This window comes from Sarcophilus harrisii, chromosome 6 (assembly GCF_902635505.1).
Source record: "Sarcophilus harrisii chromosome 6, mSarHar1.11, whole genome shotgun sequence".
In the NCBI taxonomy this organism is placed as follows: domain Eukaryota; kingdom Metazoa; phylum Chordata; class Mammalia; order Dasyuromorphia; family Dasyuridae; genus Sarcophilus; species Sarcophilus harrisii.
In genome coordinates, this window is record NC_045431.1 from 167,985,066 (window position 1) to 168,007,582 (window position 22,517).

General features: G+C 34.7%; 1 protein-coding gene across 3 annotated transcripts in view; it reads left to right on the forward strand.

The window, feature by feature from the left end:
• Positions 1–22,517, forward strand: part of ANKRD50 (ankyrin repeat domain 50) — a 69,804-nt gene that overhangs the window by 14,390 nt on the left and 32,897 nt on the right. The gene's annotated exons all lie outside the window — the stretch shown is intronic.

A 22,517-nucleotide genomic window follows, 5' to 3' on the forward strand; every position in this document is an offset into this window, starting at 1 on the left:
CACTTCTGAGTAACACAAAGGAGAAGGTTAAAGTATTAATAAAAGAGAGATTATTTCTGCTGAATTGTTTTTCTCTTTATTTCCTGAACATGCTATGATTGCTAGTTCAATTAAATCTAGTACTTATCAGGTAATTGACCCTGTTAGGGGCATAGAGCACTATCTCACCATGTTAGCCTTCAAGGAACATGTTTTAGTGAGGAAAATTAGACATCAAATCCTTAACAATTGACTCTATTATTATTTCTTTTTAGAAAGAAAGAAGACAAGATAAAGTTTCAATTAAAACAATTTTATAAGATTAATTCATAAAATCTTACAAAGATGGTAAAGTTGTGATAAAATGAGTTCTCATTTATTATTAATTTCCTTTTGCTTTTACAAGTGGTATGTTTGTCTCTAGATTCCCTATTTCATGTATTTTCATAAAATCAAAAGTTAGCTTTTATTATGTAGAAATTCTTAATTTATATCTCTAATTCTTAGAATTTTATTTATTTATTGCTAGTATGATATTTAACGGCTATACTTTATATTAGCCTGTCAGTGGCCAGAATGCTTTCTAACAATATATAAAGGTCAGAAAATAAGGCATGAGCATTTGTAGAAGGAGTTGTTCATCAAGAACTAAATATACTGATGAAATAACAGGTCTGGTTTAAAAAAAATAAATCTTATTTGTGTATAGGTTATTTTCCCTTATTAGATTTCAGCATCCTTGAGGGCTAAAGTTTGTTAACTTTGTAACTCTTAGCACATTGATTGACAGGTAGATGGTGTTTAATAAGTGTTTATTGAATTGTATTGAATTGAGTATTAAAATGTTTATATACCTAGGCCTGAAAGCCTCATAGAAACATTGTGTGGAGGAAAGAACCTCAGAACTAGTTATGGAAGTCTTGGATCAAATCCTGCCTCTGTAGTTACTGGCCTTGAGACCTTGAATAAATCACATCATCTTGTACCCCATTTTCTCATAAAATGATAATAATGATATTGTAGAATCTACTTCACATGGGATTGTCGTGAGGTCCAGATGTATGTGTAATTTGCTTTTGCTAATCTTATAGGACCGTTTTAAATACAAAGTACCAATAATTCACTTTTCTTTTTTTTTTTTAATTTTGCATTTTTAAAAAATATATATAAAGTGGAATAGATGTTACTTTTGACATTCCATAACTTTTTTTGATCCATACATTTATCAGTATTTTAAAATGAGTTGATAGACTTCTAATCCAAAAAAGATCCTGTCAAGTCAGGTTTATGGGTTGAATCTGATAAGATGAAATTTAATAGAGGTAAATGTGCTTGGATCAAAAGAAATCAAGGTCGCAAATAAAAGAAGGGGAGGTTTTGTAGGCAGCATTTTTCTGAAAAAGATGGGAATTTTAGTAAACAATAAGTGCAGTGTGAGTAAACAGTGTGATAACTGAATCCAAAAGCTCATGTGGTCCTAGGATGTATTGAAAGATATAGTGTACATAACAAAAGGAGAAAGATTAGTTTCACTGGATTCTGTCCTTACCAAGCTACATCTGGAATATTTTCTTTGTTTTTGAGAGCTGTATTTTAGGAAGGACATTTTCAAATAAAACTGTTGGGGGAGGGGGAGGGTTGAAGTCAAATATTGATAAGTTCCCTAGACTGTATACCATGTTGGGAATTGTTTGAAGGATTTCAAAATGTTTCCTCTGGAGAGGATTAGTATTAATCATTGATTTATAGTTACAAGAGACCTTAGAGGTCATCTATACCAATCAATTTATATATTACAGATGGAAAAAAAAATCTAAGCTCATTTATATCTAGTTAAAAGGAAGCTTTGTTTAGGCTTTAACAGATAAACAGTTTCAAGTGTCACTACTTGGAGGGACCACTCTAATAGGTCCTCCTCAGGCACTTAAAGGGGGTAGTGTTCTTTGAGATTCAGAAGAGGGATGGAGGAAGGCCCTTTTCCATTAATACCCCCTTTTCCACTGAACCTTGAAATTCTACATATATGAGTGATACCTTTAGATTAAGTTTATTTTCTCTGTGGTCTTGGGAGGATCAATATTTACAACTCATTTACATTGAATGTAAAGCACTAATAGTACTTTTTAGGCAGTAGTAGATGTGGGCTGTGGTGAAAAACAAAACAAAAAAAACAAAGAAAGCTCCCTGAAATGGAAGAGGTGGATCATAGATCTGGAGCTGGAAGAAATCATCAAGGATAGTTCACTTATTTTAGAGATGAAGAAAATCAGGCCCATTGTGGTTAAATATAATGTTTTTACATAGTTTTCACATAGATAAGTAAAAAGTAGAGCCAGGATTTGAACTCAGAATTCTAATTCTAAATCTACTTTCCATGGCACACGCTTTCAACTGCTATCAAGGAAGGGAAGACAGACTTGGTTAACCCATAGATTTGTCAAGGCCTTACCTTGTTTTTAATGTCAGAGTCATTGAATTTTTCCAAACTGGGTTAAGTAGGCTATATTTAGTTGATGGTTATGGTCGATCCATTTCTGGATATTTCCCATATTTTACATTGATAATGAAAAGATAGTTTCTTTTCGGAAATTTTTGCTTATTCTTTGCTTCTCTATTTTTAACACCTCAAAATCCTAAGCAAATTTAAAAATATGAATTATGAACTATATGAATTTTTTAAGAAAAATACTCGTTTGGCATTACAGGTATAAAAGTGCCACCTCTTTAAAGTTAACTTTTTGTCAGAGGTTTTTTGTTTTTGTTTTTAAATAGTTAATTTTGTCTTAGAAACTGAGATGGTGAAGAAAATGTAGGTTCCTAAAGCCAAGCTAAATCATCTGGACCTGGAAAATTATACTGTAGAGTAGAATATAAATAAATCAGTTACTCAAATATCAAAATATGGAACTTAATTGAACACTGTTAAATGATTAGATTGGTATTTCTTGCCAACAAGATTTATGAACTCTTGAGGGCTCAGGGGAACAATGGTTAACTAAAATACTATAGTGAAACACATGGGGACAATCTTCACTTATTCAAAAGAGTATAACTACCATTTCTTAAATCATCAGCAGATCCTTTGTGGACCACTTTGGTGATTATTAGTGAATCGGACCCTTTACTAAAATGACAAATTCCTTAAATAGTCAAAATAGATACATAGTGAAATTTCAAATAATACAAATGGTTGGTTTAGGTCTAAAAACAACTTACTTTTCTTAGTAGTACTGGTAAATAAAAATTTTAGTTATTTGTGTTTGGAAAAAACAATAAACATTTTTTAAGTAATTTCTTTGCCAATTGTATGAAGATTGATTCTAACCAGTTTTGCCTAATTGCTTAGGCAAATATTTAAAGAGACTAAAAAAATTGTTTTTTGCTTTTCATTAATTTAATCAAATTGCTCTAATAATAATCTTGTTTAAAATTTTACACATTTTTTTCTCCTATTTTAATATTAACACATTAAGTGTCTTAAAATTGATAGGATTCTTGGTATTTTGCTTTGGAAGAAGCACTAGATTTGGAGTTGGGGACTTGGGTTCAAGTTTGTCTTTGCCCCACCTTGGACAAGTTTTTTCACTTTATGAATTTCATTTGCAAAATGAAAAGAGTAAGATTAGAATAATTTTAAGGTTATTTAGAGCTCTGAATTTAGAATCTTTAGACAGAACAGAACTCATTTCAAGTACATGTTGAATTTCAAAAACAGTATTAATTATGTATCACAAGCTGATAATAAGTAAACATTACTAAGGGGGAAAAGAAAAAAAAAGATTACATGTATTATGATCTACCAGTTAACAATTTTCCAGACATATTTCATTGTAATTTTTGTCTAAAATGAGTGAAGAGAAATTCTAATTATGACTTTGAGTTAGAAGGAACTGGAAATATTGATTTAACAGAATTTCAGAGTATGGAGAATTTGTCATATTTTCTGCACCTGCAATTTTTGATGTTTCATTCTTTTCCCCTTTCTTTTTTAAATGACCCAATTTCCTGCTCTTACCCTCCTAAATATTTCCTTTGGTGGGAAAAGAGTGTGTGAAGAACATTCCTTACTATTTCTAATTGCATTATTTCAAATAAGGTAGTCAGCCTTTGACTTAAGGGCCAATGATTTGAGTAATATTACTTTGATTTCTGTTCCTGTGTGGTAAAGGGCTGTGGCTATCTCATTTTGAATAGAGCAGTTAAAAGTTGTGACCTGTCACAACTAGCTTTGAACACTATCTAATTAGATTTTCAACATTTCATAAGATCATAAATTTAGAACTAAAAGTGACTTCAGGGCTCACCTCCAGCCTTCTCATTTTCCTAATAAGGCCTACAGAGGTTAATTGATTTGGCATTCAGTTAATTAATGTTAAGGTGCCTCAGGGACTACACCCAGCTACCTCTTAATGCTGCTTTAGTTTTGCTACTTTGGGAAAAGTAGCAAACCAGATAACCCATAGGTAGGAATATATGATTTTCTAGTTCAGGGCTAAAAATATGAATAAAAGGTTTTTGTTTTTGTTTTGTTAGTTGACCCAGCGGTACATACTGACAACTAACCTGAACAAGCTTCCTTTGTTGGTTTATAATTAGACTAGTTTGCAAGGAACTTATTTTTTCATAAACTACAATCTAAAATTAGTCCTTCAGATTCTTGATATGTGAATCTTTAGTCCAATTTTTTTAGTCTCTTTAAATATACTAAATCTGTAAATTAAATGGGAAGATAAAATATATGAAAATACTATGAGATGTTAAACATGATTAAAATACAAAATTATGATTATTGTTGTTAAGCTGCCTTTATTCTGAGTAACATGCCATACTTTTAGATTGAAAAGTGGAAAAAGTTTGGCAGCTACTGGACAGAATGACCAGAGAGGTGGAGAATTTTTGACTAACAAATCTAGGAAGATTTTTCAGAGCCATCTTAATAATTTCTAACCAGAATAAAAAATTGCATACTGTTAGAAATTTTATGTCACTTTAAAAGGGAAACTGAACTTCCTTATCAAGAGGCATTAAGTAAACTTACTATGTTTAAAAAAAAAAAAACAGTAGATGGCTTTCATTTTAAAATTACTCTAATAGACTTGCAGCTGCCTTTTTGCCTGCTAACTAAAGGGCCAGCTGCACTGGGAAGATATTGGCAGTATTATATTTAAGAGGATTTTGAACAAAGGGGAAAGCAGAAGGTGTATTTCTATGGGATCCAGGCACAGGCTTTTAATGAATATAATAGGAACCATTAGAATGAAATATACAATTGTTGTTTTAAAAAATAAATTGACAAAGAAAACACAAGATTTCTGCTTATAAACTTATAAAACAAGACGGTGCTACATGCTGCTTCTGCTTTTGTTCATGGTGATAATAATTTTTATCTAATCTCTCATAGCAATATATTTTTAACAGTGCTCCATCAGTATGTTAAAACAAAATATTTTAAAATGTGTATATACTAAGTCTGTCAAAGTTCTCAAATATTACCTTTTATGATATTCATCCTTTGCTTTATTTTTACAAGTGATTTTTAATATACAAAAAGAATACTTCATTGAGAACAAAATGTTCAAATCTAAGTGCTAACAAAACTTAGGATTTTGAAAACTAGATAATATTTTTCTGTTATATAGCAAGTAGTGTACTTTTTCTGTCCCTGTAACCAGGGGCATCAATTAATCAACAAATATTTATTATAGGATTGTTAAATGATAGGTACTTAAAGTTAAGTGTGTGTGTGTGTGTGTGTGTGTGTGTGTGTGTGTGTAAATAGCAATAAGGAAAATTATGCAAATTTTTTTCCTCTAGCAATATTTATATCTGACCAGTATTTGATGTCTAAGTAATATTTTATGTACATAAAACATGTCTCTGTATATCTTATTTTACATAATTTCTACTTCTTTATTTACCCTTACTTTACATGTATAATCAACTCTCAAACCTTGGCATTATAATCCCTCTCAATTCTGTTACCTCTCACATGATCACCTTAGTTCTGCGCCTCATCAACGCTTGACTATTGTAGTAGCCTCCTATTTGGTTTCCCTGGCTCATGTTTCTTCCCACTCCCAATCCATCTTCTGTACAGTTACCTCTGACTCTCTTCTACTTACTAAACTTTAACTTCCTGTTGCCATTAGGATAAATGTAAACATTTTGGCTTTTAAGGACCATTACAGCCTAGTCCCAGCCTACATATATTTCCAGGCTTAGTCCCTCTTATCCCTCTTCACACACTGTACATTTGTCAAATGGTCTTCCTGTTTTTACCACACAATAGTCCATCTTTGCACATAATGTCCCCATCTTTGGAATGCACTCAACCTTCACTTCAATCTTGTAGAATCCTTTATTTCTTTAAGACTGCTCAAATATCTATCTTCTATTGGATGAATTTCAGTTTCCCCATCTGCAGGTGGAAGATTCCCCCTTCTAGTTACCTTGTATTTTTGTATGTGTTTTGTGTGTGTGTGTGTGTGTGTGTTTCTACTTTTGTACATGCAATTGACTTCTTTTTAAGGTTCTCTGAAAGCAAAAAATTGCTTTATTTTTGTCTTTGTATTCTCCATAGAAAATGGACTGCTTGGCATATTAAAAAAAGCTTGTTAATTAATAAAGCTTTGGGTATGGTTAGGGACAACATATTTTTGGGGTAATATAGAAGAAACCCAGGGTTGTTAAATTTCTCCTGACTTGTTGGTGTTTAATTTTAAGAATAATATTATGCTTTATAATGATAATTTATGAATTTAGGGATTTATTTCCCTCAGTTTTTGTTTAGAGTACTGCTAATTTGTAGAGAAATAAAAAAAATTATCATTTTTATCCTGAGTATTCTGTAGTGTAGGCATTTCCAATTCACAATTTTATTCTCATTTAAGCACTTATAATGTAATTTATATATTCATACTTAAATGTAAAAAAACTGCAAAATTATTTATAGCCCAAGTTAAATTCATTCTTCTTTTCTTTCCCACATTTTGTATTCATGTAATGATTCTTTCTTTCTGGTAACATACCGTTATGTTCTTGCTGGTACACTATCTCTTTGATTCTGAAAGTTAGGAGGACATTGTTAGAGGTATAGAGAATGGTATACAGCATGTTCAGGACAATGAATAGACTGGTCTATGAAATAAGATATATTTGTGTTCAGATTGGCATACTATATTAAGTTGTATAAATGAACTTATCACACTATAGAAAACTTTGAATGTCAGGCAGAAAATTATAGAGTATAGAGAATGAGAAATTAGTTATTTAAATTGCTAAAAAATAATGCCTTGGTTTTTTAAATACAGTATTGGGGGTTTAACACTAGTTTAATTGTATCAAGCTGTGATGGGAAGGGAAGATTTTACATATCTTTACTCTGTGACATTGGGAGGTAATGTGCTGGACTTTCAGTCAAAAAGAACTGAGTTTAGATGGTGTTTCTGACATTTACAGAGACCCAAGAAGAATATTAAATAGGAATTACCCAGCATGAGAATGGGTGGCATGAGAATGGGTGGTTGTGTTGTGGTTTACACCAAAGCTTCTTAGAGGTTATGAAAAACAGTAAAGGTATCAAATATTTCCCCAAGATTTAATTCTTTATATAAAAGTAAACAAACACAGCCATCCCATTAGTATGCAAATTTACTTTTTATCTTTAATAAATGGTAAAATTATATGTATATCAAAGAATTGTTTTAAAATAATTTTAAATAATTTATTATCAATAAATGTTTGGTTTGTATACCTATTTTATATATACTTATATACCCCGTTTGTGTGAAATTTCTTGGACAAATGGGTTGCTGGTGGAAAAAATTTAAGAAGCCTTGCTTGATTTGCACCATTGGAAGGAAGGAATAACTCCATCAGTCAGACCATGGATCCATTGAAGCACAAAACAAAGTCATAAGAATGACTGCTGAAAGAGAATGATCATTAGTGAATTGTGAGATCAAGGAAGGCTTCAAGGAGACAATGGTATCTGAATTGGACAGAATTTCTTCAGGGGATAAAAATGGAGAAAAAAGAATTCTTGCTTTATAGGAAAGGTGAGGTTAGAAAAAGAAGAAAATGTAAAAATCAAAGTTTCAAATCTGAAAGATTATTAAATGGTGTTGTCATAGACTGAAAATGTGAAGTCAGGAGGGGTAGAACAATATATGGGACAATAGTGACCACAAAAACAATCAGAGACTCTCAGAGTAAGAAAAAGCAGTTTTTTTTTTTTTTTTTTTTCTGTTAGTCTCATGAAAAAGGGCATCTCCTAACCTACAAGGCTATCAAATTAAAGGATTGCAAAACAAACTGCAAAACAGAAGATTAAATAAAAGAGAATCCCCTCCCTTGACCTTTTCTCCCATTATTTGGGGGAATCCAGTCTTATACTCTAAACAGGAAATCTATCCCAGTAATAAAAGAATAAATTTCCTTTAAAAGAAGTACTTAAATGCTAATTAAAAGGTGGTGGGAAACTGAAGGGGACTAACAGCTTAGCTATAGCTCAACTTGTTATTGCAAAGTTTCAGGTCATAATTAGGGCATAGTTTAAGGCCATATTTCCATGAGAGGATCTTCACTCACTTTATCCCATACATTCCCTCCTCTTTAATTATTATCCTTTGAAGACCTTTCATACTATTCTTGATACATTTCCTTAATCATGTTCTTCTCAGTCTCCAATTCCTCTGGACCTGGCTTGTCCCTTTTTTTCTACTGGGGTCCATCTTTGTTAGAACTGGACTTCCCTCTTCAGGTTGCTCAATCTTTCTTCTATGGAAGTCTCAAGTCATGTCCCTGAGATTAAATTTTTCCTATAAAACCTACTTGTGTGCCATCTCATGACTGCTACCTTCCTTTGGGTCAGCTCATCACAACATGCTGCCTTGTGATTCTTTTCCTTTCCCCCATACCATACTTTCTCTCCTAACTCCACCATGCTTTCTGACTTCACTTCTCCCTACAGCTAACTTTTAGGGTTCTAAATCCCTCTCAGGATTTGCTGCTCTCATGCACGATGCAGAACTTTTTTTCTCCTGGGAAATTGTGAGTTCCATCAAGGAACTTATAAAAATTCTTTCCTTGCTAACTATGCTCTCTGAAATCAATAACAAATCCAATACCTTTGACATGTGATTAGTAATTACTTTGACCATGCTGTGGAGTCTAAATGAGCTTATTCAGCATACAAATTGGGGTTCTGTTCCCCCAATTTCCATCTGGGGTCATCTCTCACCCCAACCATTTGAGCTCCCAATAATGAGTAGATAACCTTTCACAAATAAAAATGCCTATCAGTAACAACAAAAAGACTAAAAGAAACAGATGTATGCATCTAGCACAGATTACTAGGCCAAATATTCATTTATTTAGGATATAATGACCACATTCTCAGATAGGATACTGCAAGATCTTATATCTACTGAACATTTGCCCTGATTATAGAAATTTGCTATAAGAGGAAAAAGCAGTGGCATGATTATAATCAAAAATTGGTCTTTCAGGCCTCAACTTGAGAGCATATAAAAAAGTATCCTTAGCTCGGTTTAATAATTCCACTTTATAGCCAAACTCAGGAATAATCAGGTGTTCTTATTCAAAGGGACACCACTGGGAAACGGAGTCAAAAGGATCCCACCTTAAGTGGAGACCAAGGATGTCCTCCCAACTCTTGCCCAGATACTAATCTCCACCTGTAACAATTCAGAATCACTTTTCCCTGAGCAGCTTGTAACATATTCCTTTTAGATGGTGGATTACTGGCTTGATGATCCATCAGACAATCATATTTGAATTCAAAACTCCAAACAGTATCAGCTACAGTCCCAAGAGATTTTACCTCTAATAGCAAATCTCATTAACTAAAGCTTCAAGTGAATTTAGCTCTGAAGGATCATATGTCCTAAATAAGTATTGACTATAATTTTATATTCATAACATCAATAGATTCATCCTAGAAAGTTCACAGTTTATCTTCATATCTAAGTAGATGGGTTTTAAATAAAATATTACTCAAATCATTTTACTTTAAGATGTTTAATAACCAATCTATATCAAAACATGTTTAGGTATTAATCATGTTCAAGGAATAAAGACATAGACCACTGTTCTCATAATTTCCCTCAATAATGAGAATACCTTTAAAGTGACTCAATAAAACCAATTAAAACTCACATAGAATCTAGACTATCCTAATTTCACATTAAAGAACCCTATCAGAATTAAAATTAATAATTTCTTCATCCTGAAATTGTTAATTCAACTTTCTCCAATCGAGGAGCCCTATAAACTTTTCTGAAAATAATATAAATAGCAGGTACAATATCAATAGTTAAAATTCCTCTAAGAACAAACATTCCCATCTCCCACCAAAACATTCTTAATTGCAAAGTCAATTTTAGAGGTTATGAATTGTTCTTAACAGTCCATTCTTGAGGCTCTTCTGCAGTCTCATTCATTTGTAGCATCTAGTAAAGAGTGGAAGGACTCTGTTTCTTCCAGCACTTTGTAAACATTCACTCTCCTACAAACTGTAAACTCCTAAGGTGTTGTCTGGGTCAGCAATCCTTGTTAACTAAAGGCTAAAATGGATGAGGACATTGCCATTATATAATCCCTTAAAAACTTATTCTTTGTCTAAAAAGAAGATATTTCCCTTTCTTATCCCAAATAAAAGTAAACCACATATCTTATATGGGGAGAGTCTCAGATCACTTCTGAGAACAGTTCTAATTTTTTTTTTAAACAAACAAACAAACAAAAAAGGCAGGCATTTGGTCCAAGGCAGTTTCAATTTAGTAATCAGTTTCTTAAGAATCAGATTCATTATTTCCACTTTCCCTGATGAGGACAGATGCCCAAGTGTAAGGAATTGTTACTCAATTTCCAATCCCTCATTATTATAAAACTTTAGAAGTAAAATATGTTCCTTTATCAGAATCAATAGGTACAATTTGTTCCAATGCTATTCCACTGACCCCTCTTAAAGCAGCAGAGGCCAGGTGAAAGCTTCTACTGGACCCCACTGGTGTCATTTCATTAAAACCTAACCTGAATATTTTGGAGCCAAGCTCCTTCCCTCTCTGAAGGGACACCTCCTCAATATTTTCTTATTTATCTTTAGATTATATTAACCACCTTTTAAATATAATTTGTTCTGCAGTTACACATCCCAATATGCCAAATTTTCTTGCTTTTCTTTGTTAAAGGGAGAAGCAAGGCAGACCTTAAGATTCAGAATATAGGTAATATCTAAATAATTTTGGACCAAGTTTCACAAAATTTAAACCACATATCCAGCTGGGCTGTCAATCTTAACTCATAGAATTTTTATAAATTACCCAGTATACAATTTAGCAAGCAACATAGTGGATTAAATATATTTCATCCAATTAGGAGATACCAACATGTGACTTCTTTTAGGTAAGTTACCAGACAGCCAAAAAAATTTTTTTTAACTTAAATCAAATACATATTTAAATTTCTGTAATTAAAAAAAAAGTAATAATACTTAAATATCAATGCACACACATTTCTAAAATATAAACAAGTCCACAATTTTAGCACATACCAGTTAATAGTAATTATCTCATGCAATTTCAAAATCAGGTATCCAATTTAAACATACAGCCCCCAAATTTAAAGTGGCAGAAAACTGTCCGTTCAAGTCTTTCCATAAGGCTTTAAGAAATTAGCAGTCTTTAGGAGTCTGGGGAAGAAGGTCAGAGAAATTTGGACCCAGATGTTTGGCTGCAGGTCTGTGGCCCACTAGCTCATTGTCCATGCCAGAAATGGAGTGGAGGGAGGGGGAGGGAGGCAGGTGGAGCATGCCAAAGATGTTGCCATACCAGTGCAAACCCAATTCAGGTCAGGCTGGGACACCACCCTAGCCAGGATAGATTCCACAAATCTGAGAAGCTTGGAAAATCTCAGAGCAGGTGGTATTTTTTTTTTTCTTTGCAGAATTTTTTTCTTCTTTAAGCCTCAAGTTTTGACCCTCAGGAGGCTTTTAATCATGTAAATTAGTTCTACTTAAAAATACAATAGGCCAACTCAATTTAGCTTAAGACTTAATCTTAAAAACCCCAGAATTGACTAAAATGTTTTAATAGTTCTGTAACTTTTTCCTTAACTCTGCAGACCCAAATTGGCCAATTCTAGGTTCAAAGAAATGTCACTTTTGTTGTTTTGTTTTTTCTTTTTGTTGTGGCAGTTAAAAACTTTCCCTATTGCAGAACTAGTCCTTCTTCTCTCTAGCTAAAAGTTATTTGCATAAATCCAATTATGTATAAAACAAGCATTTTTAAAATCCCAAATAGCCAGATCTTTTTCTTTGACTTTTCTGCTGAGAGAAATACAGAAGACAAACAGGCTCAGGCACACAAGCTGCTTTTCTAAATCAGGCAAGCTCCCAATCTCTGCCCGGTATTGTAATGGACTTGAGATGGGGAATTTAGGAGTCTTTTATATCCAACCCTTAAGGGATGGATAGTTTCTCCAAGTGAGTGGGGGATCTGCCCAAACAAAACAAAAGTATTTCCTTATATATATTGGTACTTCATCCCAACTTTTCCTAAATAGGTGTCTTCCCAGGACACTAGATAGATTTAGAGTGGGCTGCCTTCCTTTTCCAAAGTTCAAGTTCTTTATCCTCTTTAATGGAGAACTCACCCAATCTTAATAAAAGAAAATGGGGAAATCCTTTCAGACTCAAACCACTTGGAATTTTCCTAATAGCCAAGGAAAATAGGATCCTTTTACAGATTTAACTGCCTAAGTTCTCCCAATCCTAGGCACCCAGGCAGCTCACCAGTTGCTTGGCAGAAGAAAGTCTTGTTACAGATAGCCTTTTCTCTCCCCCACCAGTTTTTGTTCATCTGGGCTATGCATAACTTACCTGACTGATTTCAAACTTTTCTCAGTTGGCTTATTTCCTGGGTTGAATTAATTCTCTATCTTTGCTAGCTTAGTTCTTTTTGTTTTCTCCAAGTGTTTCTATGGGGCAGTTTACCTGATCAGAGTAGGAGTTCTTGAGCAAAGTCAGAGGGCACATGTCCAAGGATTCAGAATCCCTTCACAAACAGGAAATATCCCAGAATGAACCCCCAAACTGTGTCTGGGACAGCATTGACCACCAAAATAATAAGAGACTCTTAGAAAGAAAGCAAAAATTATGATTTGGCTAGAAAGGACATCTTCCAACCTACAGGGCGTCATTTAAAGGAGTGCAAAACATATACTGCAAAACACAAGAAGTTCTCTCCTCCCTCACCTTTTCTCCCCCCCCCCCCCCCCCCCCATCTTCTCCCGTTGTTTTGGGAGTCCAGGCTTACACTCTAAACATGGAAATCTATTCCAGAAACAAAAGAATAAATTTCCTTTTTAAAAAAGTACTTAAATGCTAAGTAAGAGATGGTAGGAAACAGGAGGGGAACAAACACCTGCAGCTTTTTAGCTATAGCTCAACTTGTTATTGTAAAGTTTCAAGTTATAATTAGGGCATAGTTTAAGACTATATTCCCATGAAATGATCTTCACTCAGTTCATTTCACACAGCAAGTTTTGGAGAAAATTGATGATGTCCTAAAGGCATTTGATTGAATAAAAAATTACTTAGCCATATGACAACCCCTGTGCGAAGGACTGTAGATGCAATTTTAAATATGAAGTAACCTCTACTCTCCTGGAGTAAGCACTCTAATGGGGGAGAGAACACCTGTACATAGGAAGGCTCAGCATTAGAAAGAATGGAAGGACTTGGAAGTCAGAGAATGGGGTAAGGTCCAAGGATCCTTAAAGTGCATTGGCAGGTGATACGACAATTTCCTAGAGGAATAGAGAGTTTGGTGTAGATAACAAAGTCTGGTGGTGGTGATGATGATCATAAGAGCCAGCCATCATTTATAGAGCCCTTTTAAGGCTGTTGTCTCACAATGTCTGTGAGGTAACTGTTGTTATTTTTACAGATGAGGAAAATTGAGGCTGAGGAAAGTTGTGATTTTCCCAAAGTCACAGAGACAATAACATCTGAGGCAGGAATTTAAGTTTTCTGAAGCCCAGCCTCTTCGTTGTGCCATCTAGCTGCCCAACATTCCTTCACTTCATGGGAGGGATTATATTTGGTGATTTTTTTGCTTATCTGTATCCAGGTTTTGAGTCTGAGGGGTCCAGTCTACCACCTCTGGGAAGAATGCCAGGACAATGAAGTCTAAGTCTTAAGTGCAATGAAGATTCTGGGTTTTTCCAAGCAGGGATAAGGATTGAGGGAAAGGGGACACACAGATGGGCAGCAGAATACGCAGTAGGGCAGCAGAAGTGAGGGGAAAAAGGATATTGGTAGCGATGAGGTTCTGGGTAACTAGATGCAGTTGGAAGAGAAAGCCTGATACACTGAAAAGATTACTCCCTGAGCCAAGCAGGGAAAGACTGATAGGGATCAGCTTTACTTTATAGGCCTGCTCCCTGTGGAGGTCTTAGGTAATCCCAATTGTATCCAATTGGAAAGCTAAATTATGTCAGACCTCCAAAGTTAAATTTCCCCTATAAATCTCCATGGCCCACGCCATCTTTTCTGAATCCTTTTTAAGTTAAGGAAATTTTAAGTTAAAAAGGCCCTTTTAAGTTAGCCTGCTAGTAGTGCATTCTGCCTTGTGATGTTTTTCTCCTTACCCCAAACCTCTCCTATGCCTCATGGTGTTTTTCCTCCTTCTTATAGCTAACTAACTCTTTTAGGGTGCTAAACTCCTCAATGGATTTGATCTGCCAGTCAATGGCATACTCTTAACTTATGGCGTATTCTCTTTTCCCTAGTTAAATGTGAGTTCCCCTACGGAACTTGTCCTTTCCTTGCTAACTATATGTTTTCCCAAATTTATTTCATATTGACTACATCTGGTATCTGTTGTACCTATTCATTTTATCTGTAACCATTCTCATAAGTAAATCTCTTTTGCCCAAGAGAAAGGCCATTTGTGAAGTTTTCACATGACCAAACTCCAACATTTGATGCCAGTTATTCTCTTAAATCTCATCATTTGGTGTCTAATATCAAACACATCAGTAGGAACATATGAGGAGATGTGTGAATATTTTCTTGTCTTCTATTTATGTGATTGATGAGCTAGAATATATTTAATCAATTTCAGAAAAACAGATTGATCCTCACAAAGTAGAGGATGCTGAAAGACAACTTAATAATCTTTAAATATACAAAGGATGAGCTATTCTTGTCTTACTGATAGTATTCTAGTGGCAGTCAGAGAGTTGTGGGAATCCCCTTTTGATCAGAGGCGCAGGTCCTTTGTGAAAAAAATTCACAAACCCGAAAAGTTTTAAGTGGCAAAAAGGGAAGTTTATTGTTGGATGAGAAGTCAGCTTTGCTAGGAGACTGATTTCCTCAATGGCAAGGTCCTAGTAGAGAAATAACAAAAGTTTTTTTTTGCTGAGAAGAGGGTCTCTTCACAGCAGGCAGGAGTCCTGACAGGCAGTTATGTCAAGGGACTAGGCATAGTCCTGATTTGGACATTCTGCAAAGAAATGAGTTTAAAATTGCCTTTTAATAGGAAATTTGAGATTCAGATTTCAAACTGAAAAGAAAGCAAAGTCCCCAGGCCCAGATGCTTGACCAGATTTCCAGTTGAATGGAAATCACTTTGTAGGCTTCCTGAATGAGGATCTGGCTACCAATGGGGATGGGAGGAGGTGTGTGATTTGCCTTAGAAAAGTCCCTGACTGCAAAATATGTTTTCTCCTAGACTCTTTGGAGCCTGGGAGACCCCAGTATCTCTCTTCTTTTGCAGATCAAAGGAAACATAGTTTCAGTGATTATTTTACACAATTTTTAGAGTTCACCCGTGTCAAAAGGGTACACAATAGCATAGTTTTCAGAGTTCACTCCCATCATTACAAAAGCCAGCTTACTGGAAGCTGAGTGAATGGACTGCTATTTCAAATCTTGATTGTTGTTGTTAGTCCTTTCTTCTCAAAGGGGGAACCATGACATCAGGGAGGTGATGCCATTACATGCAAGTGAATTGGATTTAAGTGAGGAGTCAACCAGTTTCAGTGTTCATTGGATGAAATAAGAGCCATTGGCCTTTTAAAATTAAGATCTTCAACAAGTTTCAGTTTGACTGAAGCAATCAATACCCATTCATGATTAAAGATAGGGAGCAATTGAGGCAAAGAATCTTTCTTTCACCCAGATGACTCTGGAGGGGAAAGTGAGGCAAGAGACCTTGAATAGCTTTCCCTCATGTCATGGCATTACTTCCCTGATATCATGGTCCTCCTCTTTGAGAAGGAAGGACAAATAACAATCTCTGTGAGTAAAGCTGGCCTGGAATTGGTCAATTGGAAGACTTCCTTCCTCCTCTTTCTTTTTCCCTTCCTTCCTTCAAATCTTGATAGTGTAGGAAGATAAGAAATGACTTTATTAACCAGGTCAGGAAACTTTTTTTCTTTTTAGTAGTCCCTATTATAGGGACTACCCCATTACATGTCAAAAAAATTTTTTTCACTTTTATAAGTTCCAGATTTTTCTCCTTCCCTTGTCTTCTTCCTCAGATGGTAGGCAGTTTGATATAGATTATGTATGTACTGTCATGTAAAACATTTTCATAATAATCTTAGCTGTGAAAAAAGAAACAGCTCAAAAGGGCGAAAAATACCAAAAAAAAAAAAAAAAAAAAGGAGAAAGGCTAGTGAAAAAAGTATTCTTCAATCTGCATGTAGATTCATCAGTTCTTTAATAGGTTGTGCATTTTCCTTCACGAGTCATTTGTGTTTCTGAGGACAGCCGAGTCCTCATCACACAATGTTGCTGATACTGTATGTGATGTTTATCTGATTCTGCTCATTTCAGTTTGCATCATTCTGTACAAGCCTTTCCAACTTTTTCTGAAATCTGCCTACTGATGAGTACTTATTGTTCATATTCCACAGCTTATTCATCCATTTTCTAATTGATAGGAATCCCCTCAATTCCAACATTTTGCCACCACAAAAAGAACTGCTATAAATATTTTTGCACATGCCCGTCCTTTTTTCTTTTTTTTTAATGACCTTTTTGGGATGTAGACCTAGTATTGATATTGCTAGATCAAAGCATGTGCTGTTTAGTTGCCCCTTTGGGAAAGTTCCAAATTGCTCTCCAGAATGGTTAGATTAGTTCACAATTCCAGCAACAATGAATTAGTGTTACAGTTTTCTCCAATCCAATATTTATTATTTTCTCTCTTTTTTTTTTTTTTTTTGGTCACATCAGTCAATTTGGTATGTGTGAATTGTTACCTCACAGTTGTTTTAGTTTACATTTCTTTAATCAGAAGTGATTTAGAGGCCCTCTTCATATATCTATAGCTTTGATTTCTTCATCTGAAAACTATTTATATCCTTTGACCATTTATCATTTGGGGAATGACTTATAGTCTTATAAATTTGACTCATTTATCTATATATTTGAGAAATGAGGTCTATATCAGAAATACTTGCTGTAAATATTGTTTTGCAGATGTTTTTCTTCTAATCTTGGTTGCATTGGGATTGTACAAAAGCTTTTTAATTTAACATTATCAAAATTATCTATTTTATGTTTTGTAACGCTGTTTCTTGTTTGGTCATGAACCTGTAACTCAATAACTTTTTTAAATATTTGGTGCATATGTTTAATATTGATATTGTTTCATTGTAGTACCTTTTAGCAAGATGTAATTTCTTTCCTTATCTTTTTTAATTAAGTGCATTTTTGCTTTTGCTTTGTCTGGCATCAGGATTGCTACCTCTTTTTTTTTTTTTTCTTTTTTTTAAACTTCAGTTGAAACTTCAGTAGATTCTGTACCACTCCCTTACCTTTACATCGTGTGTCTCTTTTCTTCAGCTGTTTAACCACATATTTTTTATCTACTCCCTTAATTCACTTCACTTTTATGGGAGAGTTTATGAACTCTCCCATAAAAGTTTATGATAACTGTGTATTTCCCTTCATTCTATTTTGCCTCCTGTTTGCTCTCTCACCTTTCATCCTTTTCTTAACAGTGTTTTGATTCTGTCTACTGCCTCCTCCCAGTCTACCCTCTTTTCTGTCTGTCTACTCCCACTGCCACCCTTCTCCCTGCCTTAATTTTCTCCCCTCCTACTTTATTGTTGGGTAAGATAGATATCTATATTCAACTTATTGTGTATATTATTCTTTCTTTGAGCCAATCCCAACTTTCCTTCCATTGCAATAGGTTTTTCTACACTTCTTCATGTGAAATAATTTATTCTCTCTTCCCTTTCCTTTTGTACCCAATGCACTCTTCTTTCTCCTCCCTTATTTTTTTTTTTTATATCATTCCTTCAAATTCACCTCATATCCGGACCCTCTGTTTATGTGTCATCTTTCTAGCTATACTAATAGTAGATGTAAACAGTTTGATTCCATTGAATCCCTTATGTTGTCTTTTCCCTTTTTAAAAGAATTCTCTTGAAACCTGATATGGAAGTCAATTTTTTTGTTCAGTTTTGGTCTTCTCTTTATGAAAACTTGAAATTCTTTCATTTCATTTAATGATCATTTTTTCCTCCTTGGAGAATTATGCTTAATTTAAATATGTGATTCTTGGTTATAGTCTTAGCTTTTATGCCTTCCAGAATATATTCTTTGACTTCTGATCCTTTAATGTTGTATAGCTTCCAAGTCATGTGTAATACTGACTGATATTTGGCTTTCAGTTTTTATTTTGAGGTGTCTTTCCTGAAGTAATGAGTGGATTTTTTTTAATATTTATTTTTCCCTCTGGTTCCAGGATATCAAGGCAGTTTTCCTTGATAGTTTCTTGGAAGTTGCTGTTCAGAGCCACCTCCTTTTTTCAGATAGGCCAGTGATTCCGACTTTGACTCTCCTGGTTCTGTTTTTCAGGTCACTTGTTTTCTCAGTGAAATCTTTTAACTGTCTTTTCTTTTCTTTCTTTTTTTTTTTTTCTCCATTCTTTCAAATTTGTTTGATTTTGTTTTTGTTTTTTTGGATTTTTTTTTTTTGGTGCGACAGTTGTAGTTAAGTGACTTAACCCAGAGTCACATAGTAAATGTCAAGTGTCTGAGGCCAGATTTGAATTTAAGTCCTCTTACAGCAAGGGTGATACTCTATTCACTTAGCTGCTCCTGTTTGATTGATTCTTGATGTCTCATAGAGTCATTAGCTTCCATTTCTGCAATTCTAACTTTTAAAGAGTTGCCAGCTTTTTTACTTCCTTTTCATTTGACCAGTTCTACTTTTTAAGCAGTTTTCTTTTCCCAAGCTGTTGACTTTTTTTTTCTATCACTTCCATTTTTTCTTCTAGACTCTCTCATGATTTTAAGCTCCTCACCTCTCCCCCCCCCCCCCCCCCCCCCCCCAGGCAATTGGGGTTAAGTGACTTGCCCTCAAGTTCTTTTTTGAGCCCTTCCATGAGTTCTTTCTGTACTTCAAACCACTTCCTGTTTTTCTTTGACTTTTTGTTCATAATTGTTTTGCCATTTTTCTTCTTTTCTAAACTTGTGACTTGGTCTTCCTTTTTACCATAATAACTTTCTGTGGTCAGATTAGTTTGTCCTTCTTGTTTTTGTTCATCATTTTTGGCCTTTTTCCTTTCTTTTAAATTTGAGCTCTGCTCCCAGGGTGGAAGGGAACATGTTTTGGGCTTCTTGTGAACTAGGCTGTTCACCTAGTGCTGCATTGTTGTTACACTAAGATCACAGGGGATCCTAGAGTCTGGTGCTGCACTGAGGGGGGATGTGGTGGTAGATAGCTGGTGCTGCTGAAAGCTGTAGGGATCTGGCAGCTTACCTGGTGCTGTACTGAGGTCCTAATATTGATGTCTAGAGTTTTCTGAGGCTGGTGAGGTGTTTTCTGCATTCCCCTGGGATTATGCACCTGGTTTGATTGCTTGTTTTCCTGACTATTCTGAGGCTTGTGATGGGTGGGGTGGGATGGGGGGAATCCTAGTGTTAGATTTTGCATGTTCCACCTCACTGGGGCTCAGGATCTCTTGCTGGATTGTTGTGGTTTGTTTCCTATCCTTGATTGCATTCCTTTTTTACTTGAGAATTCAGACCTTTTTTGCTGATCTCTTTCACTTTGTCTTTTTGCTGGTTCCAGGATTTGTTTGAAGGTGTTATTTTATTGTTGTTTGGAGATGAATATGAAAGAGTTATGTGATTTATTGCTTACTCTGCTATCTTGGCTCCCTGAAGTTAGTTCCCCTTCCTTTTTTTCCCCCCCCTTTTAAAAAAGTTAGATCTAGAGAAGGTGCCAATGGAATGTGCTACAAAGAAGGATCAGTGAGCCAAGACCTCTGAAGATGTTGCTGGTAATAGAATGGATGAATAAAGAAGCATACATTATGCTAAGTGCCTTCAATAGTGCTAGCAGTAGGGGCATATAAATAGAAAGGCAAGAAAGTCACAAAGAGGTGAAAAGAATAACCTTGTCTAGAAGGAGAATGGCATCCTTCTCCAAAAACAGAAGGTAATAGATTAGTATGAAGGATTTTTTAGTTTGGTAAAGGAGGGAAGTTGAACAAATTCACACAGATGTAAAATATCTAAATCACACAAATGTGAAACATCTAATATTAATTTAGTTATGATCCATTTTAATAGCCCCTCCTTGAACAGCTAAACATTCACCATGTATGATCTAAGAAGACTGAAAGGGCCCTCCCACATAAGCTGGCTTTCCTTTCAGGACCTAGGATAGAGCCTTAAGGGAATACTTACAGTTAACTTACTTGACTTTTACTTCCTTTTCATTTGACCAGTTCTACTTTTTAAGCAGTTTTCTTTTTCCTCAGGAAGTCAGGAAGTCCCAACAAAGTCAGGAAGATCCAACAAAATTAAATAAAGAGATAGGGAAGTGGGATGGCTTTACACCACTTTCTCCTCTCTCCAACCCCAAATGGCATTTCTATAACTTATGACCAGCCTTCTGGGTGGCACCTTTACCTTTTGTCAATAAGCTTTAGACATGGACTTCCCTATCACACCGCTAAAAAGACATATTTGTACAGAAATATTTGTAGCAGCTCTTTTTGTGATAGTAAAGAATTGGAATTTGAGGGGATGACCTTAACTGAGGCAACTGAACAAGTTGTATATGATTATGATGGAATACTATTGTGTTATAAGAAATGACAAGTGGGATGGTTCCAAAAAACTGGAGGAAGCTTACATGAACTTATGTTAAATGAAATGAGCCAAATCAGGAGCACATTTTATACAATAACACCGATATTGTAAGAATGATCAACTGTGAAAGACTTAGCTACTTTGAGCAAAACAATAATCCAAAACAATTTCAAAGAACCTGTGATGAAAAATGCTGTCTACTAGTTGTGAAGTGATCCAACCATTCTGGAGAACAATTTGGACTATGCCCAAAGAGTTATTAAACTGTGCATACCCTTTGATCTAGCAGTGTTTCTACTGGCCTTATTATCCCAAAAAGATCTTAAAAGAAGGAAAAGAGACCTATATGTGCAAAAATATTTGTGGGAGCCCTTTTTGTACTGGTAAGATGAGTGAATGCCCATCAGTTGGAGAATGGCTGAATAAGTTATGGTATATGAATGTTATGGAATATTTTCTATAAGAAACCATCAGCAGGGTGATCTCAGAGAGTCCTGGAGAGACTTACATGAACAGATGCTAAATGAAATGAGCAGTACCAGGATATCTTTGTGCACAGCAACAGTGAGATTATACTACGATCAATTCTGATAGACATGGCTCTTTTCAACAGTGAGATGATTCAGACCAGTTCCAAAGATCTTGTGATGAAGAGAGCCATCTATATCCAGAGAGAGGACTGGAAATTGAATGTGGATCACAACATAGCATTTTCACTCTTTTTGTTGTTGTTTGCTTGCATTTATTTTCTTTCTCATTTTTTTCCTGTTTGATTTGACTTTTCTTGTGCAGCAAAATAATTATATAAATATGTATGCATTTATTGGATTTAACATATTTTTTACTATGTTTAACATATATTGGATTACTTGTTATCTAGGAGAAGAGGGGTGGGAGGAAGGGGAAGAATTGGAACACAAAGTTTTGCAAAGGTTACTGTTGAAAAATTATCGATACATATCTTTTGAAAATTAAAAGGCTTTAATAAAAAGGACTTAAAAATAAAAATAAAATTATAATTAAAAAAAAAGAATGAAAGAAAAGAAAGATGCTTTCCACCTCCAGATAGAGAAGTGAAGACTGCAGACTGAAGCAGATTTTTAAACTTTTTTTTGGTTTGTTTGTTTTCTTTTATAGCACAGCCAAGATGGAAATAGGTTTTGCATGACATCACATGTGTAATCAATATCAAATTGCTTACCCTTTCAAGGAGGGAATGAAGCAGGAGGGAAGAAGATAATCTGGAACTCAAAATTTAAAAAAAAAAGTTAAAAATTTTTACATATAATTGGGAAATACTTTTTCTTTTTAAAGACTTAAGTCGTCCAAGAGACTATGACTCAAACTATTGAAATAACTTCTTAAGTCATAAAAACCAAATGAAGCTG